We start from the raw sequence: 27,849 nt of genomic DNA, 5'->3' as shown, positions 1-27,849 counted from the left end.
GGAGAAAGAGTAAGGTGGCCCAGGCTTTATATTGCAGAATAGACAGTGAGTTTAACTGGTAGTGACAAAGTCAGGGTAAGGCTTGTACAAAAAGGCTTTGTTCCATTGGCAGATTAAAAGGCTCTTCCCTAGTTTTTATACTTTTGGGTCTTGTAGGTCATGTTGTGTGTTAATCCAGGCAGAATATAGGAAGCGCTACTGGTGGGAGGTGGAGAGAGGTGCTGTAGAGAGAGAGACTTTGTGACAGATCACTTGTATAAGAATATACTTAAAAGATCTGGCTGAATAAAATATTATGAATCATCTGATGTCATTATCATATTTTTTTGAGTATTTACCATGCTTAATAGCAGGTTTTGTTGAAGTCTTTTGGATGAACTTTGTATGATATGCTTGTTGAGTGATCTACAGGTGCATGCGTTTCCTTCCTCTTACTGTTCTCTTACGTGAACGCTTGCATATTTTTGTCTGTTGGCTGTGTGTAGCTGTGGCAACAGGCCAGGCCTGGGCAAGTTAGAGGTCTCTTGTTTGTCTTGGGTTTGAACTATACTGTTTGTTTTGATTATTTATTATGGTAAATTAAGTTGAGCTGAAACACATACAGTATTCTTGTATGAGGACATGTACCATATAATGGAGGAATTATAGGTAAAAGTATTTTTTCATTCAAAAAAAGGAAACAAATAAAAAAAATGAAAATGAAAATGATATACACTCAGATGAGACATTGTCAGTCATATCAGTGACCTAGAAATGGCTTTTTTTCCACAAAAGGGTAGTCCCCCCTTATGGCAGGCACCATGTTGAGATCACATGACCAGATGAATATTACGCTGCATTCACCTTGTGTCAGAATTACTGTAACTAACGGATTTACTGTAAGTTTATTTTCTCTGAGATTCTACTAGGAGCTGTTCACGTCCTCGGCCCTCAGAAGTTATTCATTTATGTGGCAACACTCATAACAGCAACTCATAAGCCTTCTCTGCAGGTGTAACATGCCTAATAAATAAATATTTTTTCATCCTTTCATTCTCATTGAAATTTTTGCCTATGTATTTTCACTCCTAATTAATCTACAAACCAATAGCAAAAAACAAAAAAAATGTATCCGATCAGAATTTATTCCTCGATGCTTACAAGCAAAGTGTGACAACTGTTTCACAAATCGCATGCCCAAAGCCATGCTCCTTAGCCGAAGCAGCGCTTGAGTCTGAGCTCCACCCCATCAGGCCTTCAGAATTTCCACAGAATCCCCCAACATTGTAAGTGAATAGGCATCTAAAGACAGATTGTCAGATTCGTCAGCCAATCAGATTGATTTATTTGTTCTTGTGGGTGTGGTCTGTAGGATTTTCCTAGTCCAGGCCTTCTAGCTGGCCTTGAGTGACGCAATCACGCTTTAAGTGATGTACGTAATTTGAAAGGGAAGAGCGCGAGATCTTGCTGACGAGTCGGCTGTCATCACTGCCTCATCGCCATTGAGAAAGAGATCCTTATGGATTTAAAAACCTGAGAACAGGAAAGGAGGACTGATTTTCACTTCAAGCAAATTGATAAGTGCTTTTTGCATTGTTATAGCAACATCAGGAGTTTTCTAAGTGTAAATTAGGCTGCTTGAGCATTTAGTGTCGGATCAAGTTTTGAAAAGTAACCCTGTACCCTGACGAAACAAAATTTATTGCAAGCAAAATTTAAATCGCAAATATTATTAGAGAGCTTTTTCTTGGTATTAGACCTCCTTGGTTCTGGGTTTCCTGCGTGGATGTGTTTTTAAAATGTCAATTGGTATTATTAGTTGACTGCCAGGTAATGTATGATGGGCATTCGGTGTCTTATTCATTGTGAAACTGTGTTTTCTTAATGGCATGAATCGCACTGAAGGCCTAGACTTAAAATGCATGGGCCTCGGCTGTCTTAAGAAGACAAGTTTCAAAGGCAAAAGAGCACAGCTACACCAAAATGGTTTGCGTCTTTCCTTCGGAGACAGTTAGCAATATCATCAGGTAATTAAGAAGAAAACGAGAAAGAAATGGAAAAGCCAATAACCTCTCACAGCTAAAGGCCATTTAAACAGTGTGCCCATGACATAATAATGTTTATTGTAAATATTATATTCAGAAACGGAGTGAGCCTGGCGTGAGAGGGGGAGAAAAAAATGGCATCAGTCTGAGACAGAGAATAATTTATTAAGATCTGAGATGCACCAATTATGTGGAAAGGACCAAAAAGAAAAAAAAAAATCTAACTCTCCAGGAAGCGCATACATGATTGCAATCTTGATTAAATCCCCCTGGATCTAATGAGTTGATTTTCTGCTGTTAATATTGCATTGGCTGATGATGGATTCGTTAAGATAATGGAACGGAGCTAAAATATAAATGACTCCCTGTCAAGGAGCAGATTTTTGTCATTTTGCAGCTGACACCTCTACCGTGGGGATTTGCTAAGGCTCTTTTTTAAGCCCAGATTGGCCAGATCTGGAATACTAATTTTCTGCTGCCAAGACTCATGATGCCAAAGCATATCCCCTCCCACATGCCTTGTAAATATCTCTCTTTTAATAAGAATAAAGGGAGATGGGATGAAACATTACATACATACACCAGGTTCATACCATGCAGCTATTTAAACATCAGCTAATAAAAGCCATTTACTGTCTAAGGGGCCGTTCACACATTACACATACTTGTGTCTTTCTGCACTGCTTTGAATTTTCTTTCCAATGAAACATGCGCTAGACGGACATTTCAGACCGTCATGATGCATTTGACTTTAAGCATCTCGCGAATGAGTACCACATTTCAAAACGCAGTGTCAAGTTTAAAATCAGTGCAACATTTAAAAATGTGTCTCAAGACACCTGCGTTTTGCTCCATTGAGTGTTCTGAGTAATTTTGTTTTGTTTTGTTTGTATGGCCCCTACGTTGTTGTTGTTTTTAAAGTAAACATTTTAATTTTTGTTCCTCTGTTAATGTTTTTGCATGGAGATTGAAATGATTTACTGAAGAAATGTATTGACTTGTTTCTGGAGATGAAAAAATTATGCTCCCCATCTTGGGTGCAGACCTGGCCTGCTGGATCCGCCTCACTTCATATTAAATGGCCTGTCACTTAGGCCAACAAGACACATGAAATGTGCTCTGTGTAGCATATTGATCTCTCGCTATGGCTGAATCACCCGAGCAGGTTATACAGATGTGCGGAAGAAACTTAATGCAAAGAGCATTTATAACCAACCCTGGGAATTAGTAGATATTACATGCTGGCATTGATAGCGGTGAGGCAGACATCATGAATCAGAGTTAAAGTGCATAGTTATGGTAACATGGCTAATGAAATGTGCCAGGGATCTCAGTGGAAATGGAAAAATTCAGTAACGGAGTGATGTATGAAAGCGTAAATATTACAAATGGCTCTCTGTGAGATTAAGAAACATATTTCCATTAAAGTCAACATGAAATGCCATTCGCAACCTATTTTGCTTCAGTAATCTGATGTATTTCCCAGTGAAACAGGGTATTCCATGAGAAAAATGTAGGGCAGGATTTTATTCATTGGGAATTGATTGGATTGTGAAAAGTGGGCGGAACGTACCAGAATGGAACCAGGTGATTAAAGTCAAGAGGGTTACCTAACCATGCACACTGTGACAAATTTCTTTCAGTGCATCGCCCTTTGGACTACTTTTGTACTGGATTTTGACATTTTTCTGAATACATTTTTGTGTTTAAATGTATCTGCCTGTTATGTGTTTTATATGCTTAATAAATGGTTATGGTTAGGTTTAGGAGTATGTGTGGGATTAGCAGCCGTAAAAAATATGAATTAATATATTGTAACAAAACTGTATTGCTACTGTACATTAATCTACTTGTTACATGTTTTTATATTGTTGAAATGTGGTTATGTTTAGAGGTTGGGGTAGGGTTAAGGGATCTAAAATATCTATAAAACAGTAAAAATGTACAAATATATTTATAATCGATTTGTGTATTCAAGTATATTTGCAATGAATTAGTCAAATATTTTACATTTCTAAAGCTCTAAATACGTAAATGTAGGTTTTAGATGCTTTCAAACATCCATATTGTACGTTTTAGTGTCTATCCAAACGTACAAACATGTACGTTGAAATGTTACAAATATTAACGTACAAATAGCTACGTATATTAATGAGATCAGGCTGTGATGTGTGACGTCAGCTGAAAATGAATGTTATTTCAGAGGTGGAGTAAATTATTAAAGATTTTAAATGCAATCTTTTTTTTTTATTTGAAATAATGTGCACTAATGAATCATGCAGAGACCTAAAACTTACATTAAAAAAGTAATTTGGGTCAAATTTAATTTCATTTTGATTTCAAAGGTGTTGTTTTCGTTTCAGTGTTTGCTTTGTACCGTTAGATGTCACAAGATGAGCTCACTTCCCAAATGTCTTTGCTTTTCTCCTGATCGTCTTCATGCTCTCGCTGACCTTGCCTCCCCCCTTTTTTTCTTTTTCTCTTTTTTCATATAACTGGGGAAACAGTGTGATAGAAGCTCACCCCTGGCCCATTCTTCCATGTGTCACTTTTTTTGTCTTGTTACATGGTTTTGCTAAAAAGTTCTTTAATCAATCAAGTACGAGGCAGAAAATAGGCTTTGTCACGGCCGGGCCCGGGGTCGTGTGATGCTCACTTTGCATACTGACAGCTCCTCAAAAGGGCCAGAAAGGAATATTTTAGGGGCAGAATAGTGGTTTCCATGGTGCCGGCACTTGTTGCACATTGCTCACCATTCATTGCTCCCACGTGAGCGCCAAATTTCAAAGAGATGGACAACAATAATTAGGGCAGGAGGGCAGGGTGGAGAGCAGAGGTAGCTGCCCCCCCACCCCATTCCCCCCGCCCAGCCCCGTGTCCTCCTCTCCAGCAGGCAGCAGAGAATAGCGCTGAAAACTGACAGCAAAAAGGGGAGACTTCTCGCCTCTGTCAGTTCTGCATAAGCAGTGCTATTAAGTAAATGTTCGATTTTTCATTGTGCCACAGTGGTTGAATGGGGGCTCAGAGGGGAGTACGTAAAGTATGAAAAGGTCTGAGCCAGGGAGGAAAGGCTAGATGCTTTAATGGCTCCCAAAGTACTGTATGTCGTCTGAATCATGTAATTAGCGATTAGCGTTTATTTGGGCCATGGCTGTGTAGACGAGCAAGGGTTACAGAGTTTCTAATTTTATAAGTTACAAACACAGCCAGGAAATAGAAACAATGGATCAGCCATAAATCCCAACTAAGAGGACAGAGGATTGTTATCTCAAGCTGTTTTGTATGCTAGTTTGAATGTGTATGTTCCTGTTTTTAATTATTAAACCTATGGGTCCTCTGTGGATTCCCTGGGAGCAGCTAACTTCAGTTTCAGATAGGAAGCTGTCATGTAACAGTTTTGTCATGTTCACAGGCTCTGGCGGTTTGGAAAAAATCAAGTTCTTTGAAAAAAAAAAAAAAAAAAAATTGTAATGGATGTTTTGTTCAAGGTGTGATAACCGCATTAACAAAACTTGCTCTCCTTGTCTGTTTGTTCAGAGGTATATACCATGCCTGATTTGATTTGAGCAAATTATTTTTGCACAATGTGATCTTATTGGAAAAAAGGTTTTCATCTGTGATTCGCCGTTTCCAGTTTGATAAAGTTACTGATAAAATACCTTTTTCAGAAAACAATGTTTAAGTGTTAATATATTGCACTGCGTCATCTCAAGCTAAAATAAAATGCATTTGAATTAGGGCTGTCAATCGATAAAAAAAAATGTTCTGATTATTTACATCACTTGCCGATTAATGAATCAAACTGATCTATCAATACTGATATCATCTATCGATATATAAATATTTGCTGAGAAAGGCCTCCAAAGAAAGATAATTTAATATAAATGATACACAATAGTTCAAATAAATATAAATATAATAGAGTTAATATTATAATTTATTATTGTGGCAGATGAGTAAAGCATTGATTAGGGCTGCAACTTATGATTATTTTGATTAATCTAACGATTATTAGCATAATTATTCGACTATTTGGCGATTATTGCAATGATTAATCATTAGCTCTTAACCGATTGTGCCCCAAATTAAAAGGTTGTATTAAAAGTGCTTACTAACAATAAAGAGGACAAAATCATCTTTTATAAATACCTTTAAATGACATTCACTGAATTAAAGGGGAAAAAAATACTTTTTATTAAGTTTAATTTAGTAAAGAAATTCACTGCAAAAAATCCTATTGTTTTTGTCCTGTTTTTCATTTAAAATTGTCTAAAAATCCTTAAAACAAGATACATTTACTTCAGAAGCAACATATAAGAAATGTATCTTAAATATAAGTGTTTTGTATATAAGTGTATTTCTTTCACTTGGTTATACTTCTGCGAGTGCAGTAAATACAACATATACTTATATTCAAGATCTATTCTCTAAAAGTAAGTTTGAATATCTTATAGGCTGCTTCTCAGGTGAATGCATCTTTTTTTAAAGGATTTTAAGATATTTTAAAATATTTGTATTTTTAATATTATATTCAACATTCTCATATAAAAAAAAAATTCTAGAGCTGCTCAAGAAAATGTACGTTGTTTTAAAGGAGTTTTAGATATTTATATTGGAAAACAAGCCAAAACAAAAACAAATCAAAAACATATTTTATTGCAGTGTGTAATGGGGTGAAGACTACCCTCTCTCACCTTTTTTGTTCACTTCAATCCATTTTTAACTAAAAAAAAAACAACAACTCTCTCTTTTTTATAAAGCTGCGTATTGCCAATTTACTTCACGATAAGAAATGCACAGTAACATATATTATGATACAATAAGTCGCGAGCCATCATGTTATAATCTAGCTGCAGCAAGTGTGCGCCTGAGGGATGAGTGTCCCTACGACAGTGTGTGACTCAGACGGGTGCAGTTTCAATCTCTCCATTGAAACATTCGCCCCACTCATAGAAGAGGCGCTGACCGCACAAAGAAATGGCAGTTTTGGAGTTTGTAGTTATTTACGTGATCTGCTTCCGTATTATTTGAACTTTAATAAAACTATAACGCATTAAATATAACTGCATTAAAGATGTACCGCCGGGGTGTTTCCTTTAAAGAGCTCCGGCTCCGCTTAATCCACAACGAGAGTGCTTCTGTATTTACTTAATTTTGTATTTTTGCATTATAATTCCCTCATACTTTGCGATCTACATCACCTGAAGCTGTGAAAGTTTCGAGTGCATCTGGACTGTGAGCTATGTAATTCTTCTTCTCCTCAGTCAGGCACGAACTGCAGTGCTGCTCTCACATGTCATCATTAGAGTTTAATGTGATCTCATGTTACGTTAAATGAGATCAAAAGGCATTCGACATCTAACATTTTTGTCGACAATTTTATATTGTCGACATTGTCGATAATGTCGACTAATCGTTTCAGCCCTAGCATTGATTTAAAAATACCAAAAGTGGCTTTTTACAAGTCAATGTACAATTGTTTGTTTTATTCCCATATCATTGAAAAAGCAACAGTCCACAGCATTAAATTTTGCAGTTGATTTTGTCAATCTGTTCTGTTTTCAAAGGACGCGTTCTTGCATTCTGTCAGAGCTATTTCAAATTGCCTAAGACGGATTATATTGGAGTGTCTCACTGGTGTTCATGCTGTGTCAAGTTAATAGTTGAAACTTCGAAAATCATGTCTCAAAATTCCTGCAGTCTGTTATGCTTCATCCAGCTGTTAAGAATACATCCTGTGTGAGCAACTTATTTTCTGTTGCTTGTGAGGGTTGTTGAGGCTCACTGACTGCCCCCTTCTGACGGGGTTGTAAAAACACGATGTTGCATGCATTTCAAGCTTGAATTGCTCGGATGGTATGAAAATATATACTTTTTTTTTTTACAGAATTTACATACGGGTCAGGGAACATAATTAATTGTGTTGTTTTTTGACGCATTATTTTTAGAGAGATAATTAATCACTCTAAATTAAAGTGTTAAATTGACAGCCAGAATTTTAAGATATGTTGGGACATAATTTTGACAACAGAAATGTAGACAGGTTGACCGTTTTAATGTTTAATTTGACATTACACATCTAGTGCTTAAGGTTGTGAAACTATAAGGTGCTTCTTAGAAATAAAATGTACGTTTTGTTTACTGTTCACAAATCGTGGTAACAGGGTTGACATTTTAAAATTTTATTTTTTAAACAAGGGACAACCCCTTTAATACAACAAAACAAAACAAAACAAAGCAAAACAAAAAACAAAATGTGTTTTTAAACTTTTCCATATATTTTGTTTTGAAGTTGACCAGGGAGGACAGGTCATAAAAAGTATCTTCTTGATGGAGAAAAAAGTTAAATAAATATATATATATATATATATATATATATATATATATATATATATATATATATATATATATATATATATCAGCCACAACATTAAAACCTGACAGGCTGGTTTGAGTATTTCTGTAACTGCTGATGTCCTGTGATTGTCACACACAACAGTCTCTTGAATTTACTCCGAATGGTGCCAAAAACAAAAAACATTCAGTGAGCGGCAGTTCTGTGGATGGAAATGCCTTGTTGATGAGAGAGATCAACAGAGAATGGCCAGACTGGTTCAAACTGACAAAGTCTACAGTAACTCTGATAACTGCTCTTTACAATTGTGGTGAGAAGTATAGCACTGTTTTGGCGGCACGAGGGGGACCTACACAATAGTAGGCAGGTGGTTTTAATGTTGTGGCTGATTGGTGTATATATATATATATATATATATATATATATATATATATATAGAAGAATTAAATAAATTTACTGGCTTTCTAGAAATTTCTATACTTATTCATAGAAGTATGATCAAAGTATGATTAAAGTTGTATTCAGTTATACATTGTTAAAGTCTTTTTTTAACGTTGTTAAAGGAATTGTTTATGACACAAATGGTAGATGTTTTGTAGGATGACCCTTTTGATGCTTTTCTGATAAATGACTTAATAAGGTCAAGGTGTTTTGCATGTCAGGACTACTTTAAACAATTTGCAATAATTTCCATAGCATCATCACCAACCGCAATAACAAACAAGGTTACTGCTATCTTTCAACGTGTTATATCATAAACATGTCCATTCTTGTGTTTTTAGTGCTGAAAGAACAGCCGTGCTCGTGACTTTTGTAAAACATTGGTTTAAAGGGATAGTTCTCCCAAAAATTCAAATTCTGTCATCATTTGCCCACCCCAATGTTGTTCTATACCCATATGACTTGTGACTTATGACTTTAAGCAGAATGCTAGGAGCTGACAGCCTCAGTTACCATTCACTTGCATTGTATTCAATAGAGCAGCTTCAAAATTCTTGGAACAACATGGAACGGGTGAGTAAAAGATGACAGAATTTTCATTTTTGGGTGAACTAACCATCCCATTTTGTGCTGTTGATTGAGTTACTAAGCTAATAAGACTAACCGATTGCAGTTAACTGTGACAGAAAGCAAAAGGTAGCATCTAAATGTCATGTTTTCATATCAACTGTCCGCCGCATAATTTCCCCACCAACCGAAGCCCAGTCGCATGTGTCAATAATTAGCGAGTTTGTCTTTGAGATCCTTGGCAATCTGCTGTCAGTCTTCAGGAAAGGTTAAGGGGGTGCTGGGATATCTTCCTTGATGGCGTTTTATCATGCGAGGCATGCCCTGTTTCCTGATGAATATATTAAAAATTATTACTGTGCAAACAGACTTTCTAATTACTGACCTGCTTGCCATTGTAGTCTCCGTTCTTTCTTCATGTTTTCGCTCTCTCTCTCTCCCTCACTCGCTCTCTCTCTCTCTCTCTGTCTTCATGCCTTGTTTATTTATCTGCACCAGTGAATACAGAATAGTCAGAGCAATGTCATTTCCATCCACATGAAAATGGTTTTGAAAATGCCAATCTTGCCTATTATACAGTGTTATTACATGTCTATTTTTTTAAATCATATCTTTAACCAATGGGGAGACCCTTGAGAGGGTGAATATCTCGTCTAGTCTTCATGCACTACCTAATGTGAGAAAAGTGTTTTTGATATGGCTTGCTTTAATTTTAGAATTTGGCTGGTGCAAATCACCCAGTATAAGAAGCAGAATTGTCTTGTGGAAAATCACTAACGAGATCTCTCAATTCTCAATTGTTTCTCCTACCGCAGTGAGATGAAATTAAGAGCAAATGGGGACTTTTGCTCCTCCTCCTCAGATTTTCTTCCTGAGGAAAAAACGAATAAACTCTAGAGTTTCAGAAGAGATCTCATCCATGTCTCAAACTGTGCTCAGATTTGCAAAGATATCAAAGTTTCATATGAACATTTCTCATCAAATTTTCTCAAAGTCCAATATATATATATACACACACAGTATATAATGCTCAGTGCTTGCTTTTTAATACATATGTTTTTTTATCACACTATGCGCCTAGACTTGTATGGGGTATAGGTGTGTCTAATATTTGAAGGAATGAAGAATACCACACTTTCTCATGTGAGAAAAAAAAAAAAAAACTTGGCAAACGCTATCAATGTATCACCATACATTTCAAACATGCATTTTATTAGCTTTTCTTTTATGTTTGCGTTCCTTGTCGCATTTGTGTAGAATGTGAAAAATGAGGAGGTTGGAAAACGCTTGCATTCCTCTCCATTTCAGATCAGCTTTTGTTGTAGTTCCTTCTGAGCAGGTTTGTCAAGATAGAAAGGCACAAATATATATTTTTTGTCTTTTTTAACGTACACCCTGTCATCGGCATGTGTATGATGTGAGCCGGCACGTGTGCTGTGCCAAATGTGTTATTAAAGTCACATTTTTGCCAGCACATTCCGCCCGGCTCACTTCACGCAAAAGGACAATCCTGTTGTTTACTCTATGGCTGAGATGTTGCGCAGGGGTTTGATCAGGGGAGTTGATAGGAGCGGCAATTTAAAGAGAGGACACTGCAGCTCCCAACAAAAACAATTAAAGTAAAATGAAAGGCAGCCCCTAAGGGTTAAAAATAGAAAATTACCAACATGGATGCTGGACTGCACGGCTCCCCCTCATCCCAAACTTACAGGGCCTGCATTGTTATGTATGATCTGATCTGCCAGTTCCTCCTCTAAGCTCCTTGTCACATTTTGACTTAATGAAGTGCAACTTAGAAGGGAATTGGGTTCATCATGCTAGTCGCACGATGCTCCCTTGTTGTAGCAAACAGAGGCAACGTGGGACCGGAGCGCTACAGCGCAAGTCGTTATCATTCTGGTCAGTCTGTTTAACACAAAATTAAACAAAGAACTAATTAGTGCCTCATGAATTAATAACTGCACTGTTGCCGAGTAGAAGTTAGGTTGCTGAGGGGAGATATAAAATAAGTAGGAAGATCAGGTTAGAATTATTATTACTTCTTCGGTTGCCTGTGCTCTCAAGGTTAGGAAACTTTGCGAGTTGCCACAGTCTCTTAGTTGTGTGTTTGTTGCCCTATGTGTATGTGTCAACTTTTTCTTTACAGGATATAGCTGAACTGTTCACATGCACAGACAGATGGCTAAGCTTAAGGACATCTTAAAAGATGAGCCTGTCCAGTAGACCCTAACTTAAAATTGTCAACCACCATCTCATTGTAGTAAACTGATAACAATTTGAATGAAAAATGTAAGATAGCAAAATTAGGCCCTTTAAAGGTTTTGTATTGTTGTTTTGCTGTATCAAAAGGGTTGTCCCTTGTTTTAATAGGCAATAGCCTTTTGTTTTCAACATGATTTGCTATTTACAATAATTAGTAGATGGTAGGAGTTTTAACTGGACACAAATTTGTGTAGTGCAAGATGGGTCATCAACATTTTGGTTGATTTTCCCAGAAGAGAAAGACTTTATTTGATATCTGCTAAAAGTTAATTTTGTCAATGATTAGGACTACACATACCACTGCACTACTACACTACTAGCATATAGATGATCTCAAACCTGACAGACATGGACTAAATTCCAATTGTGATTTCATGGTCTTTAAACAAACCATAATGTGAAACAAGCTATATGAAATGGTTAGATTAGGTTAGATTTCTGTGTTTTAAGTTATTGAACCACAGGCATAACTAAGAATAACTCTGCTATGTGCTCATCTCATAGTGTTAAACAATGCTTATCTCTTGGTCTCTCTCTTTCTCATACACGCTCAGTTAGGCTCTGCTGTTTAAACCACATATATCAGCAGACATCTCATCATGGATGTTTGCTTACAGAGAATCAGAAGAAAGTGGTCACAGTTGGCTTGGCTTTACTGCCCACTGTAATATGAGTGTTGTGCTGGCCTTGGTTAATGCATGCCGGCCAAGGTCATACTGGCTAATAAAATCCTCCCTCAATCAGATTTTAGGATTACTGATTCTAAGTAAATTATCATCGGCAAGCCGCGTTAAAATATTTGCAAAAAACCTGGTTAACTGTTGGCACACCTGCTCTCCCAGGCTCACTAGAGCAATGCATGGGGATTTAGTGGGGGTTGGGGTGGGCTTCTGTCACCTGTCAGTCCCCACCAACTGCGACACCATACAGTAGCATTCTGTGTGTACGCAATGGGTCACGGCGGGGCCGTTTGACAGCCTTGAACACTTTTGTTCAGTCAGCACTGAGTATCTGCACACAGAATGCTAAAAGGGACAGCATATCTATGCATTTAGACAATTCAGCCAATATATGGTCTGTGTACATATGCGTGTGTTAATGGAGTGTTTTATGTAATGTCTGATAAATAGATGTTTGGATTTGATTTACTCTGAGTCTGACTCATTTTTTCCCCTTTATATCTTGCAGATGAAATAAGCCTGTGAGTGGAGCGACTTGTTCTGTCAGAGAGAGAGAGAGAGCGAGGTAGGGTAAGCACAAATGCTAACTAATGAATCCCAATGTCTGTTAAAATGTATTTCTCAACTTTTTATTGTGGTTAAGATAGTTCACCCCAAAATAAAAATAAAAATCTGGCATTATTTACTCACTCTCATGTCATTCCAAACCCCTGTTTCTTCCATGTTGCACAAAAGGAGAATTTATTTTCCATATAATGAAAGTGAAAGGGGACTGGGCTGTTGAGCTCCAAAAATGACAAAAAAGCACTATAAAAGTGTCATTCAAGTAATCCTTCTAAAAATATTTTCCTTTAAATAAAATATGGCGCCATTCTGTGTGCAATGTGGAGTTTGATATCAATGATGTTTGGTCACAAGACACATGGCAACCAACGATAAATGCTGTAAATGGCATAAAATGATGTTAATGCACTTCTTGTGTTGTCCATACTGCTCTTGTTGTTTAAGAGTTTCGGTGGAGATAATGATTTTTCAATGACTAACAACTTCAATTTAAAAATCTATTATATGCTGTCTGAAGGCTTGGAATATAGAACATGAGTCATTTGGAACACTTTTAAGGTACTTTTTTGTCATGTTGGAGCTTGTTAGCCCCAGTCCCCATTTACTTTTATTGTATGAAAAGGAACAGCCAGGATATTCTTCATACATTCTCCTTTTATGTTGTCCATAAGAAAGTAAGTCACATGTGTTTGCAGCACACAAAGGTGAGTAAATGATAACAGAATTTTCATATTTTGGTGAGCTATTCCTTACAAGGTAATACCCACATTATCTCCACACACTTTCCATTTGACTGTGAGTTTGCTTTGTTTGTTAAATGTGCATGCAGCTTAGCAAGCGGTTTTCCATTATCATCACATTCAGCACTTGACAGCTACCATCCTACTAAGGATAAGATGCCACACATCATTAATACAACTCATGGAACTTTGAGGACAAAGTTAAAAGTGTAAATATCATTCTCTGAAATGAATGACACTATTTTCCATGTCTAAGACAGTGGCTTTGCCTCTGGCTTCTGAGTCAGGAACAATCTTAGCAGGAAGGAGTGATGTTGTGTGTTGTCTCACATCAGTCTTGAGGTCATCTTCATGACCAGGGGGTGCTGGCCTGACCATGATACACGGCTCACAGAAAGCAACACTCCTTTGTCCTGCCAGTGTCTTTCAGCACAGGGTCAAATACACACTTGCAGCATCAATCATGGGCAAACTACATCTAAACAATGTGCCGGCACCCACCGGCAGTCATGCATGGCTGGGCATGGAATGGAGAGTGAACAGCTCAGATCATGCTCTTTGTGTCAGTCGATATGCGGATGAGATGTTCCCCGATACAAACATCCTTGTTCTTTAGAGGCTTTTTAAATCTCATTTTCCTCCTGGAGATAACAGTTTTTGTTTAATGGAATTGTTCACCAAAAAAATGATAATCATTTACTCTCCCTCATGCCTGTATGACTTGATTTTTTTCTTTATAGAACATAAAAGGTGAATTTTTGGAGAATATTCTGTTCACTTTTTTCCATATATATCGAAAGTGAATGAGGACTAGGGCTGTCAAGCTCCAAAATTGAAAAAAGTACCATAAACATATCATAAAATTGGTCAAGACGTCTCGTGCACTATATTCTTTAGTCTTTTTTGCTACTTTATGATTCACTGATAAAATGTACTTCTAGTGCTGTTAACCATTGCAGCTGGATCATTGAGTGATTGAGTTAACTCGAGAGCCGGGTAAACTGGATCAACTAATTCATTGGAAAGAACCTATTCATAAGAACAATTCATTAATGAATCGGGCATTGCTACTTTGCAATGAACTCTTGTGTGTGCCTAGTTCTTCACGTTCCTCCCATAAAACTAATGTATTCTTCAGAAGACTTGGAATATTGCACACAAGTGACTACTGTTATGATACTTTACTGATGCTTTATTTGTAATTTTGGAGCTTGACAGCCTTAGTCCTCATTCACTCATTATAAAGAAAAGAGTGGCCAGGATGTTCTTCAAAAATTCACCTTTTGAGTTCCACTGAAGCAAAAAAAGCCATACACATTTGGAATGAAATGATTGTGAGAAAATAAAGACATTTTCATTTTGGGGTGAACTATCTCTTTAAAATGATGTTTTTATACTTTCTGGCCTAATAAGCCAGATGCTTTAGGGGTTCCTCTTTGCATTCAGAAAGAGGACAGCGTGCCAAGCCAGGCAGCCCCATCATCATGACCCAATTCTCTTTCTCTCCTGCAACATGAATGGCTAGAGTATAGTTAGCTTAATTGGGTTTTGATATATTTAATTCGGCTAATCAGCCCAACTGGCTACGACATGGGGCCTGCATGCCTTTTCCCTTCCCGCAAAGCTCCCAGAGACCAGGCGGGTGCAGTGCAAAAGCCTCCCAGAATGGATTCCCTCTCGAACAGTGGGAAGAAAATTAAACTGCCAAATTTGTTTTTGTTGGTTCAGGCCTTCTGCGGGGAGTTGGAAGGCTTTTAATTGCACTTGCTGTGAAGAATTGGATGAGCTGTTTTTAAGACAACAAAAAGCGGGCAGCTCCCTCTATTTAGACTGCCGAACTGGGCCGTATTCAGAGATCGCTAGGGTCAAATGTAGAGCAAAGACAGATTGTGCAGACTACTCTCTGTTATTTAAGTAATTACAGACATTGATATATTAAACACTCTTTTATATTGCAAAGAGAGCTTGTCTAAGTATATGCTGAGCTGTAAATCAACCGTTAGATTGTCAGTTTACTCCCTGCTGAAAAAAAAAAAAAAAAAAAAAAGAGTTTAAAACAGCCAAAGCTGGTGTACTTTGTCTCCCAGTTTTGGTTTTAGAGGGGTTTAGGGCAGTCGTTAGCAGGTCAGACTGGGAGATCAGCTTAATACAACTAAAACTAGCTTGACCAGTCTAGGGGACCAGCTTAAAACAGCTAAGACCAGCTTGGCAAAGCTAAGAGACCAGCTTAAAACAGCTAAGACCAGCTTGTCAAGGCTAAGAGACCAGCTTAAAACAGCTAAGACCAGCTTGTCAAGGCTAAGAGACCAGCTTAAAACAGCTAAGACCAGATTTTCAAGGCTAAAAGACCAGCTTAAAATAGCTAAGACCACCTTGACAAGGCTAGAAAACCAGCTTAAAACAGCTAAGTCCAGCATGGCAAGGCTAAGTGACCAGCTTAAAACAGCTAGACCAGCTTGGCAAGGCAGCAAAACCAGCTTAAAACTGTTAAGACCAGCATGGCCAGGTGGAGGAACCAGCTTAAAACAGCTAAGACCAGCATGGCCAGTCTAGGAGACCAGTTTAAAACAGCTAGACCATATTGACAAAGTTAATAGACCAGTTTAAAACAGCTTAGACCAGCTTGGCAAGGCTAGTAGACCAGCTTAAAATAGGTAAGACCAGCTTGATAAGGCTAGTAGACCACCTTAAAACAGCTAAGACCAGCTTGGCAAAGCTAGGAAACGAGCTTTAAACAGCTAAGACCAGTGTGGAAAGGCTAGGAAACCATCTTAAAACACCTAAAGCCAGCATGGCAAGGGTAGGAGACCAGCTTAAAACAGCAAGACCAGCTTGGCAAAGCTAAGAGACCAGCTTAAAACAGCTAAGACCCGTTTGTCAAAGCTAGGAAACCAGCTTAAAACAGCTAGACCAGCTTGGCAAAGGTGGTGGACCAACATAAAAAAGCTAAGATCAGGCTGATAGACAGACTAAACCAGCTAAGACCAGCTCAGGCTGTATTTTTTAACTTCATATATCACCTCAAACTGTGACAAAAAAGCCATCACTTCTTTTGTGTGCCCTACCCTATGAACGTTTTCTCTTTTTCCCTCGATTTTTTTGGCCCTTTGAATATTTTCCAGTGTGTCAAAACAAGAAGAGGCTACATGGAAACGGCAGCCCTGTGTAAATATTTATGATGTAACATCTCCATGTGAATAGACTTTCCCACTAGCCCATCCATCAAACCGCCACCTCCTCAAATCACCCCCTGGAACCCCCCAACACCCGGCCGCCACTCAGGCTGCAGGAAGCCAAGACAGGAGCATCGCGTTCCTCTTGTGCTCAAAGTAATTGTTTTTCTTTTGAAGCAGGGCCTCCAGGCCGCCACATCTTTTGAGACTGCCATCCCTTGCCTTTCACAAGCCTCAAAACTTCAAAGCCCTTGGCCTTTTGTCTCAGTGGTACGTCCACTGGCCCACAAAATGGTGCAACAGGGAAATGTGATGTAGGTCAAATTACAGCAGTTGCGCTTGTAAAAAGTGAAATTTCTTAGTATGTCAACGGAAGGCCTTGGTTACCTCTCATGCTGTTTAGCTGTTCGTAGTTCTACAATTAACACTTTTTATCTGCCAAATATGAATATAAATTGTCTTTGGCAAGTAAGTAAAACATCAACAAAATGCATGGCTTAAATGGGTAGTTTTACAAAAAATTTAAATTCTGTTATAATGAACTCACATTCACATTGTTCCAAATCTGTATGATCTTCTTTTCTTGCCGTGGAACACAAAAGGAAATGTTTGGTAGAATGACAGCCTCAGTCACTATTCGCTTTAATTGTAAGGAAAAAAGATGCAATGAAAGTGAACTTAAAGAAACTAACATAATGCCTAACACCTCTTTGTGTGCTCCAAGGAAGGAAGTCACATGGATTTGGAACAACATGGGGGTGAGTAAATGATAAAGAGATATTGGCAGGTGTGGCAAAAAAAATCAGTTTTGGACTCTATTTTTTTTTCGTCATGCTAAATTATTCTGACAATGGTACGGAATCCCAAAGATTTCTAAAAGCAGCATTATGGTTCCTTATGAAAGCATCATGTACATGTTTTGTATTCATGCTTAAACAATCATAGGCTTTCATGAAACAAAATCTCATTACTTAGAGTGCTCAGCAATGACAGCAGGCCATTCATGTGTACATCTAAATTAGCAAACACTCTTGAACCTGGGAACTGTTATAATTAGAGCAAGTTACATTGGAACCAATGTATTGTCTGAAAATTCCTAGGAATTTACTGCTTTGCAAATCCTTATGTCAACCATGCATTGAAAACCAGAACGAGCACAAAAGGATATGGTGACCGCAAGCATCTTTGTGCAGAAATTAATCTATTGCATATGGGCCTGGTGAGACAGGTGTGGTTTAAATTTTTGTGTCTTGCCGGACATGGTAGATTACTGCCTTTCTCGCTTTATGTAATTTCTCTCTACACTGGGTGGGAAATTAGGTATTGCAGCATATCTCAATGGAGCAACATTACAGTGCCTATTCATGCCTTTTTTATCAGAACAGACGGTTGCTAAGATGTAATTATTGCCGTCTCTGCCTGATAGACTGTTCTGAGGACTGAAAAGGTAATATGGATTATCACAATAGTTGTACAGCTCAATACTGCTATCTAACTTTATCCACTTATCTGCAATGATGGAAATCCTTTGTGTTGTGTAGCGGTGTAGCATCTATCTAAATAATAAAGGCCATTGTCTCTCTGTTGAAGAGAAGGGATTGTCTTTTTTAATTGTTAATTTCACCACAGTTTTATTATTGTTAATATTAAAGCCGTGACTGCTCAGTGCAGATGAAATTGAAATATTGGACTGAAAACATGCCTGGAAAAAAACAGCGTGCTAGAGAAAGATGCGGAATGTGGCATAGAAATTTAGGGGGTAGATTCAATTTTGGACACTATTACTATTGTGGCCCTGTTTACACTTGGTATTTACACCCATCTAGGGTAATCCAATCACAAGTAGTCTGGTAAAACAGATAATAATTTGCACCTGGTTATAACATGCATATCAAAAGCTTCTGTGATTAGATTTTGTTGAGGGCAGGGTCAATGATTTCATGACATCACAAAAGGCATTTGTGGCATAGTGTAGATTATCACAAAAATGTATATTACAAATTGAGGTTACAGTTACAAGGGAAGTGAATGGGGTACATTTTTAGAGGGTTTAAAATCGAGAGAATTTTCATTTTTGGGTGAACTATCCCTTTACCTTGTATTGAACCCGGAAAATTCCTTCAATACGTCAGTTTTGTTATTGCTTGTTGATAAAGCACAAAATAGTCCAAAAAAGTGGCAAAAAAAAAAAAAAAAAAAAAAAAGACCCTTTAAAAATACCTAAATATTTTTTCCCTATATTTTTAAAGTTTCGAAAGGAATGTTTATTATTTTAGTCAAGCCCTTATATTAGATAAACTTTGCATGTGCAGAAAGGTTAAATTGTTTTAAAATGTTGTGATCAGACGGTTCTTTTCTTTTAAAGCAGCACATTATGGCAATAAGTTTAAAACCATTGTTTTAATGCAATGATTGATTGACAGGTTAGTTGGCGGTCTGTCACTGTTGTCCAGGATGCATGAGGATGCATTTTGGTTTACACTACAAGAGCAAAGTTGTCGCATTTATTTATGACTGCCTCTGAAAGTGGTTTGAGTGATCGGATCCCAAATCATTTTGTACTGCGTTTACATTTGTATTTATCACTGTCCACTTGTGATCAGATTGCTCAAAATTAATGTTAATAGCAGGTGTAAAAAGGGTCACTACAAAGACAGAAAATCATTGTATAGTTCTCTTGTCATTATTGTGGTGGTAAGGGGAATAATATAGTTTTCGGAACAAAAGAGGGCTGCTCTTTTTATCTTTCTTGTGTCTGTATGCATTTGTGCGACACAAGGACCACTAGTGCTTTGAAGAGCATATATAGAATAGACAGCACTCTTTTTACCTCTTTCTCACATATTTTGAGTGGCTCTTCTCTCCTGGCAGATCCATTGAAGCTTTCAATACCTTTCTCTCCTTTTGCGTTCCTGCTCCTTTCTCAGTGAGCAGGAGGGTTTTACTTTACCCCTTTGTCATCCTAATTGATTGCATTAACCTTTTGAGTATTGAATTTCCCCTGCATCACACAGAGCACAATGTGGAATATTATCATAATCTCTCCTAGTAATGGACACAGGGCAATCAACGATGCTTTAGGAAGAGTACATCTTTGAAAGATGGAATGGCGTATTATTTTCAGTCAAAAGGCTACCCTGGACTGGCAGGCTTTAAGAAAATTGACACTCTCGTGAAGGGGGTTATGTCTTTTCATTTGCCCTACAGTTGACACTTTGAACTGCACAGTCTTTAAAACACAAGCCTGATCAGCTCAACTAAAGCATTTTTCCTTACAATCACTTTTACCTTGATTATAATTATATATATCAGTATGTATGAGGAAATATATATATATTTTTTTTATAGTAAAAATTTTGCACGAGATAATTACATCATGATGGCTCTTTTTTGGCTTTTCATTCTTCAAGTAATATACTGTATATCAATATGTGTTTTTATATAAATGTTTATATCCAGATATACATATCTTAAAATAAAGCAGTTGCAAGCGGCTGAGCAATTTTACCCAAAAACAATGTTCAATAAATAGTTATTAATAAATAAATTGTTCAATAAAACATATATTGATAATATATATTAAGAATGTCTGGATAATAATCAGAATAAACAATTCTTCCACCAAGTAAAATAGTTGTTTAGCCTAATTATAGGCATCTTATGGGCAAGTAATGTAGCAACTTAGAAAGTTCACAGTTGTGTTTAATTAGTACTATTTTTCAGTGGTTATAAGGTTGAATATCACAAAACCTGTGAAGAATGTTTCCATTCTTGTGTGTAATTCTGTCATCAATCACACACATCGAGAAGTTTAACGGAATGTTCGCTCTGCTCTTAGATAGAAAGAAATAGAAAGAAATTCTATTTAAATAAAATAAAAAAATAATAATTTATTTTATCATATTTTATTATATAACAATTTTTACATTGTGAAATAATTATTTTGTGAAATTGCGAAATTACATTTTTTCTTCTTTTCACCGTTGATTAAATGTTCTACCTCCTCGCATTCACAAGCTGTTTGTGCAGTACATCCAATATTACCTGTTTAAGTAATAAAAGCTTTAATCTGATTAAATGTTTTGGCTCTAACTTTCAGTCTAAAGTACCGTCACAGCAGGCTTGTTTTGAATAGAAATTCTTCCATATAAGTTTTAAAGTCAAAACAATGTAAGAAAACATACTATTCCATGTGTGCAATGCGTGACCTAATACATAGAAACGCCTAATCCATAGAATGCACTGTATGCTTTTGGTGGGTAATCATTGGTGCGTTATTATAATAGGAGCTTCCTGTGTTGAAAAAGAGGCAGTGAATGTCTATTGATATGATAATTTGTGTTTGTGTTGGTGTGGGCGTACGGTCTGGCCACCCGCTCACCTGAAAAGACCCCTGCAGTGTTTTTCTCTTAGAGCTAGTTTGAAGTCCTAGAGGTCAGGAGAAACTGGCTTTAAAGACAAGATTAGCCCTTGGTTTACTTTGCAATTGCCGGGCCGCATGGCTTTAATCCCCTTACCGTCTTTTACGTTGGCCTGTCAGTGTTTAGAGGGATGTGTAAGTTCATTTTCTGGTAGCTCTCCTCCACAAGGTTCCCAGACATGCACGTGTACATCATCATATCAGTGTCACAGCCAAAGGGGATATATAAAAGGGGTAGTTCACTCGAAAATGTAAATTTTGTCAACATTTACTCACTCTTACATGCTTTCAAACCAGTATGATTTTCTCTGTTTTTTTGTTGTTTTGTTGTTGAACTCAAAATATGATAGGCAGGATGTTCACGCTGCCATTTTCCATAAAATGAAAGTGAATGGTGACAGAGGTTTTCAAGCTCCAGAAATAGCAAAAAAGCCCCATAAATGTATAATAAAAGTAATCCATATGACTTGTACACTATATTCCAAGTCTTCAGATGCCATACGATTGCTTTGTGTGAGGAGCAGACACTAATTCAAGTCAATATTCACTGAAAATCTTCCCTTCTGACACAGCTCTCAAATCTCATTCACGTTACTCACTGTTCTTTTGTCATTTTTGAATAAAATGACATTTCCCAGATCACCATTCACTTTCATTGCATGGAAAAGAGCAGAGTGAACATTCCGTTAAACTTCTCGATGTGTATGATTGATGACAGAATTTTTATTTTGGGATGAACGGTTCCTTTAATTTGACTGAATGTTTGATTCTTTTCATCATTCCTCACCAATACTTGTACTGTATATTCAATACTCCCTCAATATGATGACCTTATATGAATGACCTTAAACATCTCTGAACAAAGCTCTACCTCACATCACACTCATCAATTCATGTCAAATAGGGACACAAATGCTAGGGAAAGGTACAGTATTAGTACTGCATAATGCCAGGCTGATGCTTTTGATTAAAATGGATAAAAGTCTATGCTTTGTCATGCCCCCGCATTGTAAGAATGATAACATAAAAAAACATCCTTTCAACAAAAACACAGCTTCTATTAGTGATGGGGCATGGCTTGTTGAATTTCAGCATCCTAACAAAAGGCCACGTTTGTGTATGAAGCTGCTCCGCTCGCAGCCACCTGGCTTCTCTCTCACTCTCTTTTGTATTTCAGGATTTATTCAACAAAACCCTGAAAACTAGAGCGCTGGAAAAAGCTAAACTGACTTTTCAGGTTTTAATGGGAGAGTAAACAGCAGTACAAAGCATAAAATTAATTGATTGTTTAGCAACAAGGAGTCTGTGTTATCACGTTCTCATGGTAACGTGAAATTATTGTCTGGTTGCTTAGATGAATTGAAGCAAAACAGCCTTTAATTCATACCAAATCTATTTTTTTTTTTTTTTTTTTTTTTAAAGAGATAAAAAAAAAAATCAATTGAAAGAGACCCTTATGTGCAGGCAGAGCAGACTTATGATCAATAATTATTGTAAACAGGGATACAGTGGCTTGAATTGATGGCTTCATGTTTGACATTCAAAGATATCCAATACTTGTATTTATAGAAAAAATGCTCCAGTGATGAACAGTGGTGCCAATATCTCAATTCTGGCAGTGATAGGTCGCAGGGGCCATTTCATATTAGTTACATGCTACTGTACACAAACCGCAAAACAAAATGCCGGTTTTGGGTGAACAATTAGTCAAGGTCAATTAATAAGATGAAAACACTACAGTGTGACTCATCTCACTCCCGGGTCCACCATCACTGATGTCCATTTAATGAATGTCCTGTCCATTCACCGATTTCATATGTGATCATGTGATACACCTGCCACAATACAGTAGAGTTTCACACAAATGTTCAATATCAGGCACAGTAACAGTTTTTTCCCTCAGGCTATCCATATCATGAACAGTTAAAACTGCCCCACTGAGCAATAATTATGTGCAATACACAGCTTAATCTATTTATATTTATCCAACATACCATACCTATTCTGCCATACATTCCCTTGCATCTGTATATAACATATTTGTATTTGTATATTGTACATATATATATATATATATATATATATATATATATACAGGTGGCCAAAAGTTTGGAATAATGTACAGATTTTGCTCTTATGCAAAGAAATTGGTACTTTTATTCACCAAAGTGGCATTCAACTGATCACAATGTATAGTCAGGACATTAACAATTAAAAATTGGGGGGCCTGGGTAGCTCAGCGAGTAAAGATGCTGACTACCACCCCTGGAGTCACGAGTTTGAATCCAGGGCGTGCTGAGTGACTCCAGCCAGGTCTCCTAAGCAACCAAATTGGCCCGGTTGCTTGGGAGGGTAGAGTCACATGGATTAACCTCCTTGTGGTTGCTATAATGTGGTTCGCTCTCGGTGGGGCGTGTGGTGAGTTGTGCGTGGATGCCGTGGAGAACAGCATGAAGCCTATACACATGCTACGTCTCTGCGGTAATGTGCTCAACAAGCCACGTGATAAAATGCACGGATTGCCGGTCTCAGATGCGGAGGTAACTGAGATTCGTCCTCCTCCACCCGGATTGAGGCGAGTCACTACGCCACCACGAGGATTTAGAGCGCATTGGGAATTGGGCATTCCAAATTGGGGAGAAAAGTGGAGAAAATAAAAAATAATAATAATAAAATAATGTGAAAAATTACTATTACAATTTGAAAAAAAAATTCAGACTGCTTAAACTACTTCAAAGAGTTCTCATCAAAAAATCCTCCACTTACAGCAATGACAGCTTTGCAGATCATTGGCATTCTAGTTTGTCCAGATATTCAGGTGACATTTCACCCCACGCTTCCTGTAGCACTTGCCATAGATGTGGCTGTCTTGTTGGGCACTTCTCACGCACCTTACAGTCTAGCTGATCCCACAAAAGCTCAATGGGGTTAAGATCCATAACACTCTTTTCCAATTATCTGTTGTCCAATGTCTGTGTTTCTTTGCCCACTCTAACCATTTCTTTTTGTTTTTCTGTTTCAAAAGTGGCTTTTTCTTTGCAATTCTTCCCATAAGGCCTGCACCCCTGAGTCTTCTCTTTACTGTTGTACATGAAACTGGTGTTGAGCGGGTAGAATTCAATGAAGCTGTCAGCTGAGGACATGTGAGGCGTCTATTTCTCAAACTTGAGACTCTGATGTACTTATCCTCTTGTTTAGTTGTATATCTGGCCTTCCACATCTCTTTCTGTCCTTGTTAGAGCCAGTTGTCCTTTGTCTTTGAAGACTGTAATGTACACCTTTGTATGAAATCTTCAGTTTTTTGGCAGTTTCAAGCATTGTATAGCCTTCATTCCTCAAAACAATGATTGACTGATGAGTTTCTTGAGAAAGCCGTTTCTTTTTTGCCATTTTTGACCTGATATTGACTTTAAGACATGCCAGTCTATTGCATACTGTGGAAACTCAAAAACAAACACAAAGACAATGTTAAGCTTCATTTAATGAACCAAATAGCTTTCAGCAGTGTTTGATATAATGGCAAGTGATTTTCTAGTACCAAATTAGCAATTTAGCATGATTACTCAAGGATAAGGTGTTGGAGTGATGGCTGCTGGAAATGGGGTCTGTCTAGATTTGATCAAAAATGACTTTTTTCAAATATTGATGTTGCTGTTTTTTACATCAGTAATGTCCTGACTATACTTTGTGATCAGTTGAATGCCACTTTGGTGAATTAAAGTACCAATTTCCTTCCGAAACAGCAACATTTGTACATTATTCCAAACTTTTGTCTGCCAGTGTAAATATATTGTCTTATTTCTATATATACTATATATATTTTCTATTCACTTTTTATTTGTATTCTATTTTTATTTTTTTTTCTTGTTGCTGTATTGTTTGTGCACTGGAAGCTTCTGTCAGCAAGACAAATTCCATGTATGTGTAAGCATACTTTGCAATAAAGCTAATTCTGATTCAGAATATATTGCAGTTCCATATATCAAGGTCACCCAGCCGATCAAGAGTTATTTTTATGCTCTGACAGTGAAAATCCAGTCTGGGTGTCAATCCTTCATTCAGTAGATTTGTTTCCTTTTTTTGTAATCATAGCGAAGCATGCTGCTCATACTATTCATTGTGTTCTCTGTGGGTTGGTCCGTCAGAGCACACACAAACTCTCACAATTGTGGTGGTTTTATAAAGGGGAACAAGCCAGGGAAAAATGAAACATTGAAAAGTTTTGGAGGTCTGGGAGTAAGTACATTAGAGGAACCTATTCATTATTCCAGTCTTTTCTGGCTGACAGGCTCCTTCTACATTAATATCAATTATCTTTTGATAAATTGCACAAAACGGTCTGCACTGCATCGGTTTTCATATATTTTAACTACACTGTCAAAACTACTCTAGCAGCAGGGAGGTTCTGGTGTTTTATGATCCTAAACCATCTCAATCCCTGACTAAAAGCTAGTTTAAGTTGTGTTTTGGATGCTGGTCCCAACATTGCAAAAAATAATTTTCTTTCTCAGTATTTTTGTCTTGTTTTCCAGTAAAAAGTATCTTAATACCCTTAAAACAAGATGCATTTGCTTGACAAGCAAAATGACATAAGATATAAAGTCTTGTTTTCAGAAAAATCTAGCCAAATTAGAGAGGTTTATGGTTAAAAAAAAATAAAAAAATACGATTTGTCGATGGGATAGGAAAAAAAAATTATATTCAAAGGGAAAACAAGTTTATTTTTCTTAACCCCAAAATGTTAAAGATAAATGTACTTGATAGGGTTAAGGCTGAAACATTCTCTTCGCAAGTACATGATATAGACACTTCTAACTACGTAAGCTTGATGTCTTGTGTTGCAGTGTTGCAAAATGTGCCAGACCGCAGTTCATCACACAATGCAAGTACATGTTGCATTCTCAAGTGGGCACTATAGTGGACATTAGTGTGAACTGTTCACTTTCACAGTAAGTTTTCTTTTTCAAGTGAACAACTGTATTGGCGAAGCAATATATTTATAGCGAATAATAACAAATCAAGTTTAATGGCACAGACTTTTGACAGTGACCCTGTCGCCCACTTGAATACTGAGGTTTCTTACTGCCACGGTAATGCGAGAACACATGTTAAGCACGGACAGCACGTTGGCAATGCGGTGGCCAAGCACTCACATCTGCGTTTGCATACTTACGTAAAAATATATTTCTGGCCTTTCGCTTAAAACAAGAAAAAACATCTGCCAATGGGAGAAGAAAGATAAACTTAAAGGAGTATTCCAGGCTCAATATAAGTTTAGCTCAATGGACAGAATTTGTGGCATAATGTTGAAAAACTAATTTTGACTCATCCCTCCTTTTCTCTGGAAAACAAAAAGAAAAACTCTGTGTTACAGTGAGGCACTTACATTGGAAGTGAATGGGGACCATTTTTAGGCAAGAAATATGAAGGTTTAAAGGCAGAAATATGAAGCTTATAATTTTATAAAAGCACTTATATTAATTCTTCTGTTAAAACTCATGTATTATTTGAGCTGTAAAGTTGTTTAAATTGTAATTTTTACAGTCGTTTTAGGGTTTGTTGACATTACATAGTCATGGCAACAAAGTTGTAAAATTGGATATAACTTTACACAGAATCCCCCCATTCACTTCCTAAGTGCCTAACTGTAACCCACATTTTTGCCTTTTTCTTTATTTAATAAATAATAATTTTTTGAGAAAAGTAGGGACAGGTCAAAATAAATTTTTTTGGTAATCAATATGATGTCACAAATGCTGTCGGTTTGGCTTAACTTGTACTGAACCCGGAATATTCCTTTTAGTAATATTCTCTGAAAAGAGGACTTATTATCAAGTTTATTGTGTATTAAGGATGTTTTGATATTTTTATTGGAAAACAAAACAAAAAAATACAGATTAAGAATTTGTTTTTTTTTTTTTTTTTTGCAGTAAAGATGTTACGTTTTTATTTTCTGTGAGAAGCATGACTATTCTGGCATGCCAGCTAGACCAGCACCAAACCAGCACTAACCAGTGTAATCAAGCAAAGACTGGCAAGGAAATTTGTCAGCTGGGATCATCTTCAGATTAGGTGTTTGAGGTCAGAGCTGGCATTTTCAACATTTATTTGAACAACTTACAAAGAGTGTCATATTCCCTGCCTTTGCCCAAATCAGCTGTCAGCTATTTCAGTCTTAAAATCTTAAATTGTCTCTCAAACTCTCTTGGGTTATTTTTGAGACAGCAGCAGGCGAATAAACCTATTCACACATTTCTCACACTTTGTAAATTCAGGCATATTACACTTGCAGGCAGTTGTTTGATTAGCTCCACCCAAACATTTTATGACCTTATAACTTTGTTTAAACAAAACGGTCTCTTCATCTATCTTCCTGTCTTTTTTTTTCCTACTCCCCCTCACTCTCTTTTTCTCTATCATCCTCTCTCTGGGCCATATTCAGAGACTGATATAGAAACAATCCTTATTGATCTAATCTGGTTACCGCATGCTATTTTCGACAGTTCCATCGAAAATTCCCCTCCTACCCCCCACCGTTCTACCCCTGTTTGACTGACCTACATGGCGGTCACATGGCCTGATTGCCTAGCCTGGCATTTTATGGAAAATCTGTGGGTGAAATA

At 37.2% G+C, this 27,849-nt stretch overlaps 1 protein-coding gene across 1 annotated transcript in view; it reads left to right on the top strand.

Annotated features, from left to right (window-relative positions):
- Positions 1–27,849, top strand: part of LOC127419155 (zinc finger protein castor homolog 1-like) — a 163,819-nt gene that overhangs the window by 13,911 nt on the left and 122,059 nt on the right. The window contains exon 2 of the mRNA XM_051660326.1: positions 12,838–12,894. The gene's annotated coding sequence lies outside the window, so the exon portion shown is untranslated. The remainder of the gene's footprint in view (positions 1–12,837; positions 12,895–27,849) is intronic.

The sequence above is a fragment of the Myxocyprinus asiaticus genome, chromosome 28 (genome assembly GCF_019703515.2).
Source record: "Myxocyprinus asiaticus isolate MX2 ecotype Aquarium Trade chromosome 28, UBuf_Myxa_2, whole genome shotgun sequence".
In the NCBI taxonomy this organism is placed as follows: Eukaryota; Metazoa; Chordata; class Actinopteri; order Cypriniformes; family Catostomidae; genus Myxocyprinus; species Myxocyprinus asiaticus.
The sequence above is the reverse complement of the archived record's forward strand: the minus strand, read 5'-3'. Positions and strand labels throughout refer to the sequence as shown.